The sequence below is a fragment of the Mustela nigripes genome, chromosome 2 (assembly GCF_022355385.1).
Source record: "Mustela nigripes isolate SB6536 chromosome 2, MUSNIG.SB6536, whole genome shotgun sequence".
Classification (NCBI taxonomy): Eukaryota; Metazoa; Chordata; class Mammalia; order Carnivora; family Mustelidae; genus Mustela; species Mustela nigripes.
The window spans coordinates 173,350,412-173,364,872 of NC_081558.1; the positions used below are offsets into that span (position 1 = coordinate 173,350,412).

The 14,461-nt window shown below is 36.6% G+C and overlaps 1 pseudogene; it reads right to left on the bottom strand.

Annotated features, from left to right (window-relative positions):
- Positions 1-1,581: 1,581 nt before the first annotated feature.
- Positions 1,582-13,773, bottom strand: LOC132010592 (claudin domain-containing protein 1-like; annotated as a pseudogene).
- Between the last annotated feature and the right edge of the window lie 688 nt (positions 13,774-14,461).

Here is a 14,461-nt window from a genome sequence, read left to right on the forward strand (position 1 = left end):
CTATCTTTCTTTGACCACAACCAGCTGTTAGGTCCCATTAACTCCTAGCAATAGAACAAGCACTCTCTTCCTCTCTCTCAAGTGACTTGGGGAATAAGTTGTTCTACATTCATAAGCAATTAAATTTGGGCCCCTTTGAAGCATGGTTTGTGAGGATAATGTTTGAGAGTCTTTCTAAATAGAAGCAAACTCCTCCCATTTGCTCTTGCATTTTTCCAGGCAAACCAGCAGGATGTTTCACCAATGGTTCCACCAATCTTCTCCTAATCATCTTTTGCCAATAAAGTTACTTTCTTTGAGGGACACATTGGCGGTTGCTATACTTGACTAATGAATCATTGAACACTACGACAATAACTTATGATGTACTACATGCTGGCTAACTGAACATAATAAAAAATTAAAAAAAAAGAAATGAATCTCTTCTGAAAGGATATAAAAATATTTATTCACATTATTTAATGAGATAAGGAATCATTAAATTAAGATGTTCAAACATGTTTCTCAAATTACCATAAAATTCATACTTAGAAAAATCTGAAAATTATGTTTTAACTTTGGGGGTTGCTATCAAAGATTAGGTGAAAAGAAAATTACAAAATTTGATTTGAAACTGATTTTCTACTATTAGTTTTAATAAAAAATAGTCAAATATCAGCAAATTCATATGGTTCTACCTAATTAGAAGCAAGAGACAGCTGGAAAACTAATTTTCACACCAAACGAAACAACCCACCCCATGTGTTGTAACAAATAAAATCTTTGCAAGAGAGGATGACTTCAGCTATTGTGATATGTGATATGAAATACCAACCACAACATATATTAAACATGAGGATTTATAGTGCCAGCATTCCATGCTTCAGGTTGCTACCAGTAAGGCTGTAACTCACGAGGTCCAATATGCCTGACTTTCCACAGTGCATATTAAAGGCTGATGTTGGACTGACATTCACAGACAGTTTGCGGGTTACAAGGGATAGGGACATTGTCCTAAATAAATAACTTCCTAATACAAAAATTCCATGTTAGTAACTTTAAAACCCCATGCCCAAGTGCTTTGCATCTTTGTTTAGGTTTTCTGCCTTCCGTGGAAGGTAATGAAAGGCATGATACTTGAAGAGTGAGGAAGAGGCAGAAAAGTGAGTAAGCAGCAACTGCATAGGCAATAATCAGCTGCAGAGTAGTACTGGCTCTGCTGTAAGTCAGAAGCAGACTTGACTATTTCTGTGCTATAGAACACAAACATCCATAGCCTTTATATGACTTTTTAAAAAACTAGCCACTTTAAATAGGACACATAGGGTCATAAAACTCCCCTGAAAACATGTTTTTAAAACTCTGAAACATAATGGATAAAGAGGCTCTTCTTTTCTTTTCTTTCTTTTTTTTTTTTTTTAAGATTTTATTTATTTATTTGACAGACAGAGATCACAGGTAGGCAGAGAGGCAAGCAGAAAGAGAGGAGGAAGCAGGCTCCCTGCTGATCAGGGCTCAATCCCAGGACCCTGGGATCATGACCTGAGCGGAAGGCAGAGGCTTTAAGCCACTGAGCCACCCAGGTGCCCCGGCTCTTATTTTCTAATGGGGCAAGGGGTTCCCATATTTTTTGGTAGATAAAACAGAGACTCCAGAAACAAGGCATTTTCTGAAGAACCACAGAGACACTCGTTCAGAATCCTGTACTTCTTTATCCTAAAATATTGAGATTTAAATCAACTCAGATGCGATATACTATTGAGTTTCTTCTTATTTTTTTATTTTATTTTAAAAAAGACAGATTAGGATATTATAATAAATTACTAAATTTCATTTTTTAAAAATCTGTCAAGTCTACAGTAGTGGAATAAATAAATAAGAATTTTAAAAATTCAATGTTTATAGACATTTTATTAAAAAATAACTGAATTAAAAGATATTAAATAATGTTGATACACACCAGGAAGGAATTTAGACAAGGAAGGCATGTCATTTCACCACAAGAAATAAAAATCTTAGTTGTAAATCAATGAGAACCCAAAACTTTAGGTCTTTTGGTAGGTTTTCCAAGCTCCAGAGGGTCATTATGGAGGAAACTTCTTAATGGTACTGAGCTAGAATAAATAAGATAGGAGTTGGAAAATTTTACTCTGTGACCCCAAAGTAGTTTTGGAAAGAAAGTACTCTTAATGAGCCTGATGTGTGAGGAGGCAGGGAGCAAAAATCCAAAATGGTTTGGTTGTACTGAAAATCCTACTGATGTTAAGGAAAGCTAAGAAACAAAAAACCAAAAAACAGAAAAAGTGAAGTAAAATAAGGTTAATCCTCTTCTTTGGCTGAATTGGAATTCTTACAGTTTACAAAGTTAAAATTTCAAGTAAACACTGTATTTTTCACTTCCATTCTTGTAGACAGACACAGTTTGGTTAAACAGCTGCCATACTTCACCTTGAATAAAGCTGTATGCACATATTTGGGGAAAAGGATCTTAGATAATCTCCTTATTTTATATTGCTTAAGTCTTTGAAAAGAGCATTAATGCTCTGGTTGGCTGACTATCTACAATGGCAAAGTGACCATAGGTTCTGACAACAATAAGAGGTTTCTCAGAGACACTAAAGAATTTCTAGTTCAACAGATAGTTATTCACTGAAAAGTCTAACAGACTTCAGTAGACGTTTTTGGATCAATTTCCCACTATCAGTTTTCTTTCACAAATGTGTGGCAAGTGTCTACCCATTTTTTGCTGTCTGGACTCTAAACCCAAATTAGTTTGTTTAAAAGATGGACTTATTTGGAATAATCCACATACATTTTAGTGGTATTAAGAAACAAATGTCTGTGAATAAATAGAATGGATTTTCAGGATAAAATAGAATATCCACAAAGAAAAAAAATTAAATTAAAAACAATGGGGGGGAGACAAAGGGAAATATTAATATTGAGAAATAACAAAAATGGCAGTTGCAAAGCAGGCAGCTTCCCACCCATTCCACATGAAATGCTTTCATTAAGGTTTACTCTTTCCTGTTGGTATGAGCAACCCAGATGAAAAGAGCAGAAGCCATGAACTGTAAGGGAGCTGAGACGCAAGCCAGGCAGAAGAACCATTCAAATTCCCCAGACACCTTCTCAGACAGCTCTAGCTTCTGGTGGAGTAGTTCAGTTCCAGCATCATAACATCTTACTGAGCCCAGTGTAAACAGATTTTGGAGGAAAACAAAACATAACTAGGTAAGAGCATAGTAAGAGCTTTTCAAGTGACAGAGCAGGGCATCAATATGTGATTGTTTAAGAATTATGACTCTTTGTCTCTATGGAAACAGGAAGAAGATAAAAGGTTTGTATAATGACAAGACTCACCTGCAATAAGATGGAGAATGCCTGTGGCAATGGTGGGATACCAACTCTGGCAAATGCAAGCACAAAGTCCAGTCACAGCCCTAAAGCACATCAAATCTAGATTAAAAATGGTGAAAGGAACTGGAAATGCCAAAGATCTGATTTTGAAAAAGAGAAAAGAAAGATGTTACCATGATTTCAGACAGTTTTTTCACAATGACAGTTTCATGGGCTAATTAGATCTTTTCTCAAGAAGTGAGAAAGGAAGGGCCCTTTGATGGTGCAGTTGGTTGAGCACCTCACTCTTGGTTTCTGCCCAGGTGATGATCTCAGGGTCCTGAGAAGAGCCCTGTGCTGGGTTCTATGCTTAGCGGAGAGTCTGCTCAAGATTCTCTCTCTTTTTCCCTCTGTCCCTCAACCTGCTCATGCTCTCCCTTCTTCTCTCTTTCTCTCTAAAATATTTTTTTCAGCTACTGATCTTAAGTTGTTTTTTTCTTTAATTTAATTTCTTTTCAGTATAACAGAATTCATTGTTTATGCACCACACCCAGCGCTCCATGCAATACGTGCACTCCATAATACCCACCACCAGGGTCCCCCAACCTCCCACCCCCACCCCCTCAAATTCCTCAGATTGTTTTTCAGAGTCCACAGTCTCTCATGGTTTATCTCCCCCTCCAATTTCCCTCAACTCCCTTCTCCTCTCCATCTCCACATGTCCTCTGTGTTATTTCTTATGCTCCACAAATAAATGAAACCATATGATAATTAACTCTCTCTGCTTGACTTATTTCACTCAGCATAATCTCTTCCAGTCCCGTCCATGTTGCTACAAAAGTTGGGTATTCATCCTTTCTGATGGAGGCATAATACTCCATAGTGTATATGGACCACATTTTCCTTATCCATTCGTCCATTGAAGGGCATCATGGTTCTTTCCATAGTTTGGCAACCGTGGCCATTGCTGCTATAAACATTGGGGTACAGATGGCCCTGCTTCTCACTACATCTGTATCTTTGGGGTAAATACCCAGGAGTGCAATTGCAGAGTCATAGGGAAGTTCTATTTTTAATTTCTTGAGGAATCTCCACACTGTTCTCCAAAGAGGCTGCACCAACTTGCATTCCCACCAACTGTGGAAGAGGGTTCCCCTTTCTCCACATCCCCTCCAACACATGTTGTTTCCTGTCTTGTTAATTTTGGCCATTCTAACTGGTATAAGGTGATATCTCAATGTGGTTTTAATTTGAATCTCCCCGAGGGCTAGTGATGATGAACATTTTTTCATGTGTCTGATAGCCATTTGTATGTCTTGATTGGAAAAGTGTCTGTTCATATCTTCTGCCCATTTTTTGATATGATTGCCTGTTTTGTGTGTGTTGAGTTTGAGGAGTTCATTATAGGTCCTGTCATTTGCAAATATCTTCTCCCATTCCGTGGGTTGCCTTTTTGTTTTTTTTACGGTTTCCTTTACTGTGCAGAAGCTTTTGATTTTGATGAAGTCCCAAAAGTTTAGTTTCGCTTTTGTTTCCTTTGCTTTTGGAGACAGATGACATGATTCTTTATATGGAAAACCCAAAAGACTCCACCCCCAAACTACTAGAACTCATACAGCAATTCAGCAATGTGGCAGGATACAAAGTCAATGTTGCAGAAATCAGTGGCTTTCTAATACCCTAACAATGAAAATACAGAAAGGGAAATTAGAGAATCGATTCCATTTACTATAGCACCAAGAACCATAAGATATCTGGGAATAAACCTAACCAAAGAGGTAAATGATCTGTACTCAAGGAACTACAGAACACGCATGAAAGAAATTGAAGAAGACACAAAAAGATGGAAGACCATTCCATGCTCTTGGATAGGAAGAATAAACATTGTTAAAATGTCTATACTGCCTAGAGCAATCTATACTTTTAATGCCATTCCGATCAAAATTCCACCAGTATTCTTCAAAGAGCTGGAGCAAATAATCCAAAAATTTGTATGGAATCAGAAGAGACCCTGAATCGCTAAGGAAACGCTGAAAAACAAAAATAAAACTGGGGGCATCACGTTACCTGATTTCAAGCTTTATTACAAAGCTGTGATCACCAAGACAGCATGGTACTGGCATAAAAACAGACACATAGACCAGTGGAACAGAGTAGAGAGCCCAGATATGGACCCTCAACTCTATGGTCAATTAATCTTCAACAAAACAGGAAAAGATATACAGTGGAAAAAAGACAGTCTCTTCAATAAATGGTGCTGGAGAAACTGGACAGCTATATGTAGAAGAATGAAACTCGACCATTCTCTTACACCGTACACAAAGATAAACTCAAAATGGATAAAACACCTCAACGTGAGACAGGAATCCATCAGAATCCTAGAGGAGAACATAGGCAGTAATCTCTTTGATATCAGCCACAGCAACTTCTTTCAAGATATGTGTCTTCAATTTCTTTCATGAGTTTCATTGCCAATTTGGATACCTTTTATTCTCTTTGTTGTCTGATTGCTGTTGCTAGGACTTCTAATACTATGTTGAACAAGAGTGTTGAAAGTGGGCATCCTTGTCTTGTTCCTGATCTCAACAGGAAGGCCGCAAGCTTTTTTCCCATTGAGAATGATATTTGCTGTGGGTTTTTCATGGATAGATTTTATGAAGCTCAGGAATGTTCCCTCTATCCCTATACTTTGAAGCATTTTAATCAGGAACAGATGCTGGATTTTGTCAAATGCTTTTTCTGCATCAGTTGAGAGGACCATGTTGTTCTTTTCTCTTCTATTATAGATTTGTTCTGTCACATTGATTGATTTGCGAATGTTGAACCACCCTTGCAACCCAAGGATGAAATCCACCTGGTCATGGTGGATAATCTTTTTAATGTGCTGTTGGATCCAAATTGCTAGGATCTTGCTGGGAATCTTAGCATCCATCTTCATCAGGGATATTGGTCTGAAATTCTCCTTTTTGGTGGGGTCTTTGCCTGGTTTGGGGATCAAGGTAATGCTGGCTTCATAATAAGAGTCTGGAAGTTCTCCTTCTGCTTCAATTTTTTAAACAGCTTCAGCAGAATAGATGTTATTTCTTCTTTGAACGTTTGGTAGAATTCCCCCAGGAATCCATCAGGTCCCAGGCTCTTGTTTTTTGGGAGGTTTTTGATCATTGCTTCAATCTCATTACTAGATATTGGTCTATTTGGGTTGTCAATTTCTTCCTGGTTCAATTTTGGAAGTTATAGTTTTCTAGGAAGGCATCAATTTCATCTAGGTTGCTTAACTTACTGGCATTAAACTGTTGATAATAATTTCTGATGATTGTTTCTATTTCCTTGGTGTTAGTTGTGATAGCTCCCTTTTTGGGGTAGCAATTCTCATATCAGATAAATTGGGTTTTAACCTAAAGACTGTAGTCAGAGATACAGAAGGACACTACATAATTCTTAAAGGGATGTCCACCAAGAAGATCTAACAATTGTAAATATTTATGCCCCCAATATGGGAGCATCAATTACATAAGAAAACTGTTAATCAAAATGAAGAGTCATATTGATATGAATACATTAATAGTAGGAGATCTTAACATGTCACTCTCGGTAATAGATATATCATACAAGCAGAAAATCAATAAAGAAACAAGAACATTGAATGACACATTGGACCAGATGAACCTCATAGATATATGGAACATTCCACCCCAAAACAGCAGAATACCCATTCTTCTTGAGTGCACATGGAACCTTCTCCAGAACAGACCACATACTGCATCACAAATCAGGTCTCAACCTATACCAAAAGATTGAGATTATTCCCTGCATATTCTCAGATCACAATGCTTTGAAGCTGGAGCTCAACCAAAAGGAAAAGTTTGTAAAGAACTCAAACACCTGGAAACTAAAGACCACCTTGCTTAAGAATACTTGGAGCAACCAGGAGATCAAAGAAGAACTTAAACAATTTATGGAAACTAATGAGAATGAAGACACTTTGGTCCAAAACCTATGGGATACAGCAAAGGTGGTCCTAAGGGGGAAATACATAGCCATCCAAGCCTCCCTCAAAAAAATAGAAAAACCCAGAATACACCAACTATCTCTACACCTTAAAGAACTGGGGAATCAACAACAAATTAAGCCAGCTCCATACAAAAGAAGGGAAATAATCAAGATTAGAGCAGAGATAGAAACTAGAGATACAGTAGAACGCATCAATGAAATTAGAAACTGTTTTTTTTGAAAGAATCAATAAGATTGATAAACCATTGGCCAAACTAATCCAAAAGAAAAGAGAGAAGGTGCAAATTAATAAAACAAATTTAAAATCTTTTTTTAAAAAAAGTGAGAAAGGAATACTTTAATATTGGGGATTCTTTTTTAAAGCACTTTGTTCAAAAAGATGCTACCCGATAAAAGTAAAAGCACACTAACAGTTAATAATTACTGAGGCTCACTGTGTCAGGACTGTTCTGCACATGCTTTGTGTATTAATCCTCCCTGAAGCTCTATGAAGGATTTATATATTTTATAAATGAGGGCACTGAGGCAAGAGATATAAATAACTTGTACAAGGTAACACAGTAAGTGGTATATCCAGCATTTGAAGTAAAACCTTCTGGCTCCACTTGCAAATAAATCTATATCCTTATAGGATCTCAAGGCAGGAATAAGAAGTTAATGAATGGTGATTATAAAAATTCTGTTGAAAGAATATACATAGAGCATAAAGCAGAGGATTTCAGCACTCAATAAGTGGCAACTTTAATTACCATAATTTCCTCAAGAACATGGGAAGATAGCTGATGACTTTACAAACCAACCCCTCCCATTTTTACATTATTTTAATTATTAGAAATGTCTTAATATCAACTCTAAACCAAATTTGATTTTCTAGGCCTCATTTAACTTTTTTGGAACTACACAAGTCTTTTCTCCAGTTTCCCTTCAAACTCTGTCAATAATAAACTTCTTCTTATATACTTGCAATACAAAATTGAATACCTTGAATAACATGGTTTAAGTGTACAGGCTGACATATATGCAGATTTTTAATAGAACAGTACTGTAAATGTATATTCTATTCCTTATGATTTTCATAGTAACATTCTTTTCTCTCTAACTTACTTTATGTAAGAATACAGCATATAATTTCATAATATACAAAATGTGTCTCAATTGACCATTTTATGTTATTGATAAGGCTTCTGATCAACAGTGGGCTGTTCGTAGTTATGCTTTGGGGAAGTTAAAAGCTACATGTGGAATATTGACTAAGTGAAAGAGACAGTGCTCCTAACCCTTACATTTTTCAAGGGTCAACTCTATTTGCCATCTTTATTCAATGCTTCTTCTCATGACATTGTCATTCTACGCATAAGCTCCAGAAAGTCTCTATGGCCTGAATATCAGGTCCAAATATGAAGACATTATTTCCTAGGTAGTCGGACCATCAAAGAACAGAATGCTCCTAATAAATATTTTCATTATTATGATACCTATACTTTTGTTACTACTACAAAAGACTGGATTAACATTTTTCATAGTCCTGAACTTTGACACATATAGAGCGTGTAATCAACTTTTTTCAGATATCCCTATCTGAACTCAGGAACGGAAATGTTTATCTCAAATATAGAAATTTATTATTTATCTAAATTTAATATTTGAGTACAGATTCTTTGCCTCTTTGGTTAGGTTTATTCCAAGGTACCCTATAACAATTGTAAATGGGATTGACTCCTTAATTTCTCTTTCTTCTATCTTGCTGTTGGTGTATAGAAATGCCACTGATTTCTGTGCATTTATTTTATATCCTGACACTTTACTGAATTCCTGTATGAGTTCTAGCTGTTTTGGAGTGGAGTCTTTTGGGTTTTCCACATGAAGTATCACATCATCTGCAAAGAGTGAGAATATAACTTCTTCTTTGCTGATTTGGTTGCCTTTTATTTCTTTTTGTTGTCTGATTGCTGAGGTGAGGACTTCTAGTACTATGCTGAATAACAGTGGTGATAATGGACATTGCTGCCATGTTCCTGACCTTATTGGAAAAACTCTGTTTTTCTCCACTGAGAATGATATTTGCAGTGGGTTTTTCATAGATGGCTTTGATGATATGAGGTATGTACCCTCTATCCCTACACTTTGAAGAGTTTTGATCAGGAAAGGATGCTGTACTTTGTCAAATCCTTTTTCAGCATCTATTGAGAGGATCATATGGTTCTTGCTCTTTCTTTTATTAATATATTGTATCACATTGATTTGCAGATACTGAACCAACCTTGCAGCCCTGGAGTAAATCCCACTTGGTAGTGGTGAATAATCCTTTTAATGTACTGCTGGATCCTATTGACTAGAATTTTGGTGAGCATCTGTGATCCTCATGGATATTGGTCTGTAATTCTCCTTTTTGGTGGGGTCTTTGTCTGGTTTTGGGATCAAGGTAGTGCTGGCCTCATAAAATGAGTTTGGAAATTTCTCTTCCATTTCTATTGTTTGGAACAGAGTCATGATAGTAGCTATTAATTCTTCTTTAAATCTTTGGTAGAATTCCCTTGGGAAACCATCTGCTCCCGGTCTCTTATTTGTTGGGAGATTTTTGTTGACTGCTTCCATCTCCTTCCTGGTTATGGGTCTGTTCAGGTTTTCTGTTTCTTTCTGGTTCAGTTTTGGTAGTTTATACATCTCTATGTATGCATCCATTTCTTCCAGATTGTCAAATATTCTGGTGTATAGTTGCTCATAATATGCTTTTATAATTGTTTATATTTCTTTGGTTTGGTGTTGGTTGTGCTCTCTCCTCTTTCATTCATGATTTTATTTATTTGGGTCCTTTCTCTTTTCTTTTTGATAAGTCTGGCCAGGGGGTTATCAATCTTATTAATTCCTTCAAAGAACCAGCTCCTAGTTTCATTGATTTGTTCTATTGTTCTTTTGGTTTCTACTTCATTGATTTCTACTCTGATCTTAATTATTTCTGTTTAGGTTGAGGCTTTCTTTGCTGTTGAGTATAGGCTTTCTTTGCTGTTCTTTCTCCAGGTCCTTCAGGATTTGGGCTTTCTTTGCTGTTCATTCTTCAGCTCCTTCAGGTGTACGGGTAGGTTGTGTACTTGAGACCTTTCTTGTTCTATAAATTACTCATGAAAGAAATTGAGCGAGATACAAAGAAATGGAAGGACATTCCATGCTTATTGACTGCAAGTACAAATATTGTGAAAAGGTCTATGGTACCTAAAGCAATCTACACGTATAATGTAAACCCTATCAAAATACCACATTTTTTTTTTTTACCACAGAAATGGAACAGATAACCTTAAAATTTATATGGAACCAGAAAAGACCCCAAAATAGCCAGAGGAATGTTGAAAAAGAAAACCAGCATTGATGATATCACAATGCAGACTTCATGCTCTATTACAATGCTATAATCATCAAAACAGTATGCTACTGGCACAAAAATAAACTCATAGATCAATGGAACAGAATAGAGAGCCCAGAATTGTACCCTCAACTCTATGGTCAACTAATCTTTAACAAAGCCAGAATAATATCCAATGGAAAAAAGGCAGCCTGTTCAACTAATGGTGTTGAGAAAATTTGAAAGCCACATGCTTTCAATTAAACTGGACTATTTCCTTACACTACACACAAAAATAGACTCAAAAATGGATGAAAGACTCAATGTGAGACAGGAAGAAATCTATCAAAATCTTTGAGAAGAACACAGGCAGCAGCTTCTTCGACCTCAGCTGCAGCAACCTCTTCCTAGAAACATCACCAAAGGCAAGGGAAGAAGGGGAAAAAATGAACTATTGGGACCTCATCAAGACCAAAAGCTTTTGCAAAGCAAAGAACCAAAAAAAAAAAAAAGACAGTCAACAAAACCAAAAGACAATGAAGAGAATGGGAAAAGATTTTTGCAAATTAAATATCATATAAAAGGCTAGTATCCAAAATCTATAAAGAAGTTATCAAACTCAATACCTAAAGAGCAATTAATCCAATCAAATGGGCAGAAAACATGAGCAGACATTTTGGCAAAAAGACATCTAAAATGGCCAACAGATACATGAGACGGTGCTCAACATCTCTCAGCATCAGGGAATTACAAATCAAAACCACAGTGAGATACCATCTCACACCAATCAGAATGGCTAAAATTAACAAGTCAGGAAATGACAGGTGCTGGAGAGGATGCAGAGAAAGGGGGACCCTTTTACTGTGATGTTGGGAATGCAAGCTGATACACTCTGCAAAACAGTATGAAGATTCCTGAAAAAGTTGGAAATAGAGATACCCCATGGCCCATCAATAACACTATTGGCTATTTACCCTAAATCTGAAGGGGCACTTATAGCTGAATGGTTATAGTAGCAATGTCCACAATAGCCAAACTATGGAAAGAACCTAGATGTTGATCAACAGATGAATGGATAAAGATGTGGTATATATAAAATGGAATAATATGCATCCATTAAAAAAAAGCCACAAAATCTTGCCATTTGCAACGTTGTGGATGAAATGAGTATGTGTTATGTTAAGGAACATTAGTCGGTCAGAGAAAGACAATTATCATATTATCTTTCTGGTGTAGGGAATTTGAAAGGCAGGGTGGGGGTTCACGGGGGGAAGGGGAAAAATGAAATAAGAAATGACTGGGGAGGAGAAAAATCATGTTAAATTTTAAAAAATTTTAAAAAGCTATTGGTTTCATCACATAAATCTCTTTCCCTCAGAGAAGATGGAAAGATCTTAGTAACTCATGGGCACAAACTTTAACTGACTATTTTTCCTAGATGCCACTGAGGGAAGAGAGGAGGGAAAAACCTTATTACAAGGAGCACTGTTCTATTAGGGGAAAAAAAAAAAAAGAATATGAAGAGAAGATTCAGGTGTTGCTGATCATGATGCATTTACTTGTTATCAAGAACAGAAAGTAAAATTTCTTTGTACACTAAAAATAAAATAAAATATTTAAAATTTAAATATTTAAAAATATTTAAAATAAAATAAAATAAAATATAAAAATAAAATAAATTTTCCCTTTAAAAAATGGCCCACTATTGACATCTTTTAAAAAAATTTTTTTTTAAATTTATTTTTAGCATAACAATATTCATTGTTTTTGCACCACACACAATGCTCCATGCAATCTGTGCCCTCTCCAATACCCACCACCTGGTTCCCCCAACTCCCCACCCCCCGCCTCTTCAAAACCCTCAGATTGTTTTTAAGAGTCCATAGTCTCTCATGGTTCACCTCCCCTTCCAATTTCCCTCAACATCTTTTGGGGACGTCTGTAGTCTGTCATCCAATGTGTTCACTGCTTCTCTCAACTCCATATTTCTAATTTGGTAAGTATGTATCTAACTTTAAAATATATTATCAACAGAACAGCGTTCACTGCAATATCATTAGAGATCTTATTCCAAGTTGATGCAATGTACTGACTCATCTAGGTCAATAACAGAGATCAACAATTGGCAGATTTATTTTCTTTTTCCCTCAACTGTACTGCTGAGATCAATGTACTCACAGGTCTGAAGCAGATGGATCCCTCTGCAATGGTTTCTAAGATCAACAAGTTTCTCCACAAACTGCTCATTAAGTATGAAACTCATGCATGGTCACCACATCACATGACTCTGCAACACGACTAACAATACTGCTTGTTGTTTGAATTATAAACCTTTAACAAAAATCCCTTTCTGTAGTTACTCTCTGAAATAAAAAGCGATATAGAGAGATGTTCCCAGAGGACAACAACCTCTTTGGCCTTGAGTGACACACAGGATTCACTGATGCTCAATGAATGCCAGTGGTTCTCAGGCTTAACTCATGGGCACAAGGAAAGAAAAGAAAAGTTGGAGCAGTAAAATGAATGAGAATAGATATGCAAGAAGACTAGGAAGGTGGAGAAGACAAAGACGTAAATAAATAGGACCTTTGATTGTCTTTGCCAAAGCTGCTCCTCAAACCACCCTCTTACCCATTTCAGTTAATGATAAATCCATCCTTCCAGTTCTAGTTCTTTCTAGCTCATCCTTCTGGTTTTCAAATGGAGAGTAATTGTCTGTAATGATAGCAATGGCTTAGCTCTAAACCTAGGGGCCTGTGCTGTGATTTGCCTAGAGACCAGCCTAAGTCCCCTAAAAGCATCCTTATTTCTCACTATGCCTTCAACTACCATTAGTTTTGGTGGATCATGTGACCCAAGGAGTAGAGCACCTTGTACAGCTGTTTACACCTTTGTAAATCCTTCTCCTGTTCATATTCACACTTAAAACTAATAGCTTTCCTGGACACTTGGTAAATGGGTTGGTATAATACACCCAAATGAAGGTGACATTGGATCCAAATCCACAGACCCCAAAAGGTGCCTTACCTTTCGGTTGGTTGTAAGAGGGCCAGATGCAGCAACTTATCCTTTAAACATCTTAGAAGAGATGTCTCCCCATGATCCATTGCTGGATTGCCTAGATATAAGAGCCTTGAATTTTGTTGAATATATTTCTCAACTTCTGGTACACAAGTGTCTACCAATAGGTCTACAGTTGCTGCTTCATAAGAAATAAATGTGATAGCTTATGGCAGGGAAAGAAGATGAAGGTCCTCGAATAAATATTTGAAAATCATGTATCTGATAAGAGCCTCATAAGAAGAATATAAGAAGAATCTCAAAGCTAAAAAATAAGAAATATATCTCAATTTAGAAATAGAAAATATTTCAGTAGACACTTCTGTAAACAAGATATGTAGATATCAAACAGAGACACAAAAATATGTTCAACAAAATTCATCATTGGGAAAATGCACATGACTATAGTGAGATACACTGGCCCACCATTTAAAATAACTAAAGTTGAGCGGCACCTGAGAGGCTCAGTTGGTTAAGCATCTGCCTTCTGCTAAGGTCAGGGTCCTGGGATTGAGTCCTGCATCCAGCTCTTGCTCAGTGGGGTGTCTGCTTCTCCCTCTCATGCTTCCTCTGTGCTCTCTCTCTCTTTCTTAAATAAATAAATAAATATCTTCAAGAGAATAACTAAAATTGAGAAGACTTCTAATATTGAAAGCAACAATATAGACTTTTGTACCCATAGATGGACCACAATATGAGGTGAGAGATAAATACACAAAATTGAAGAGAAGAATT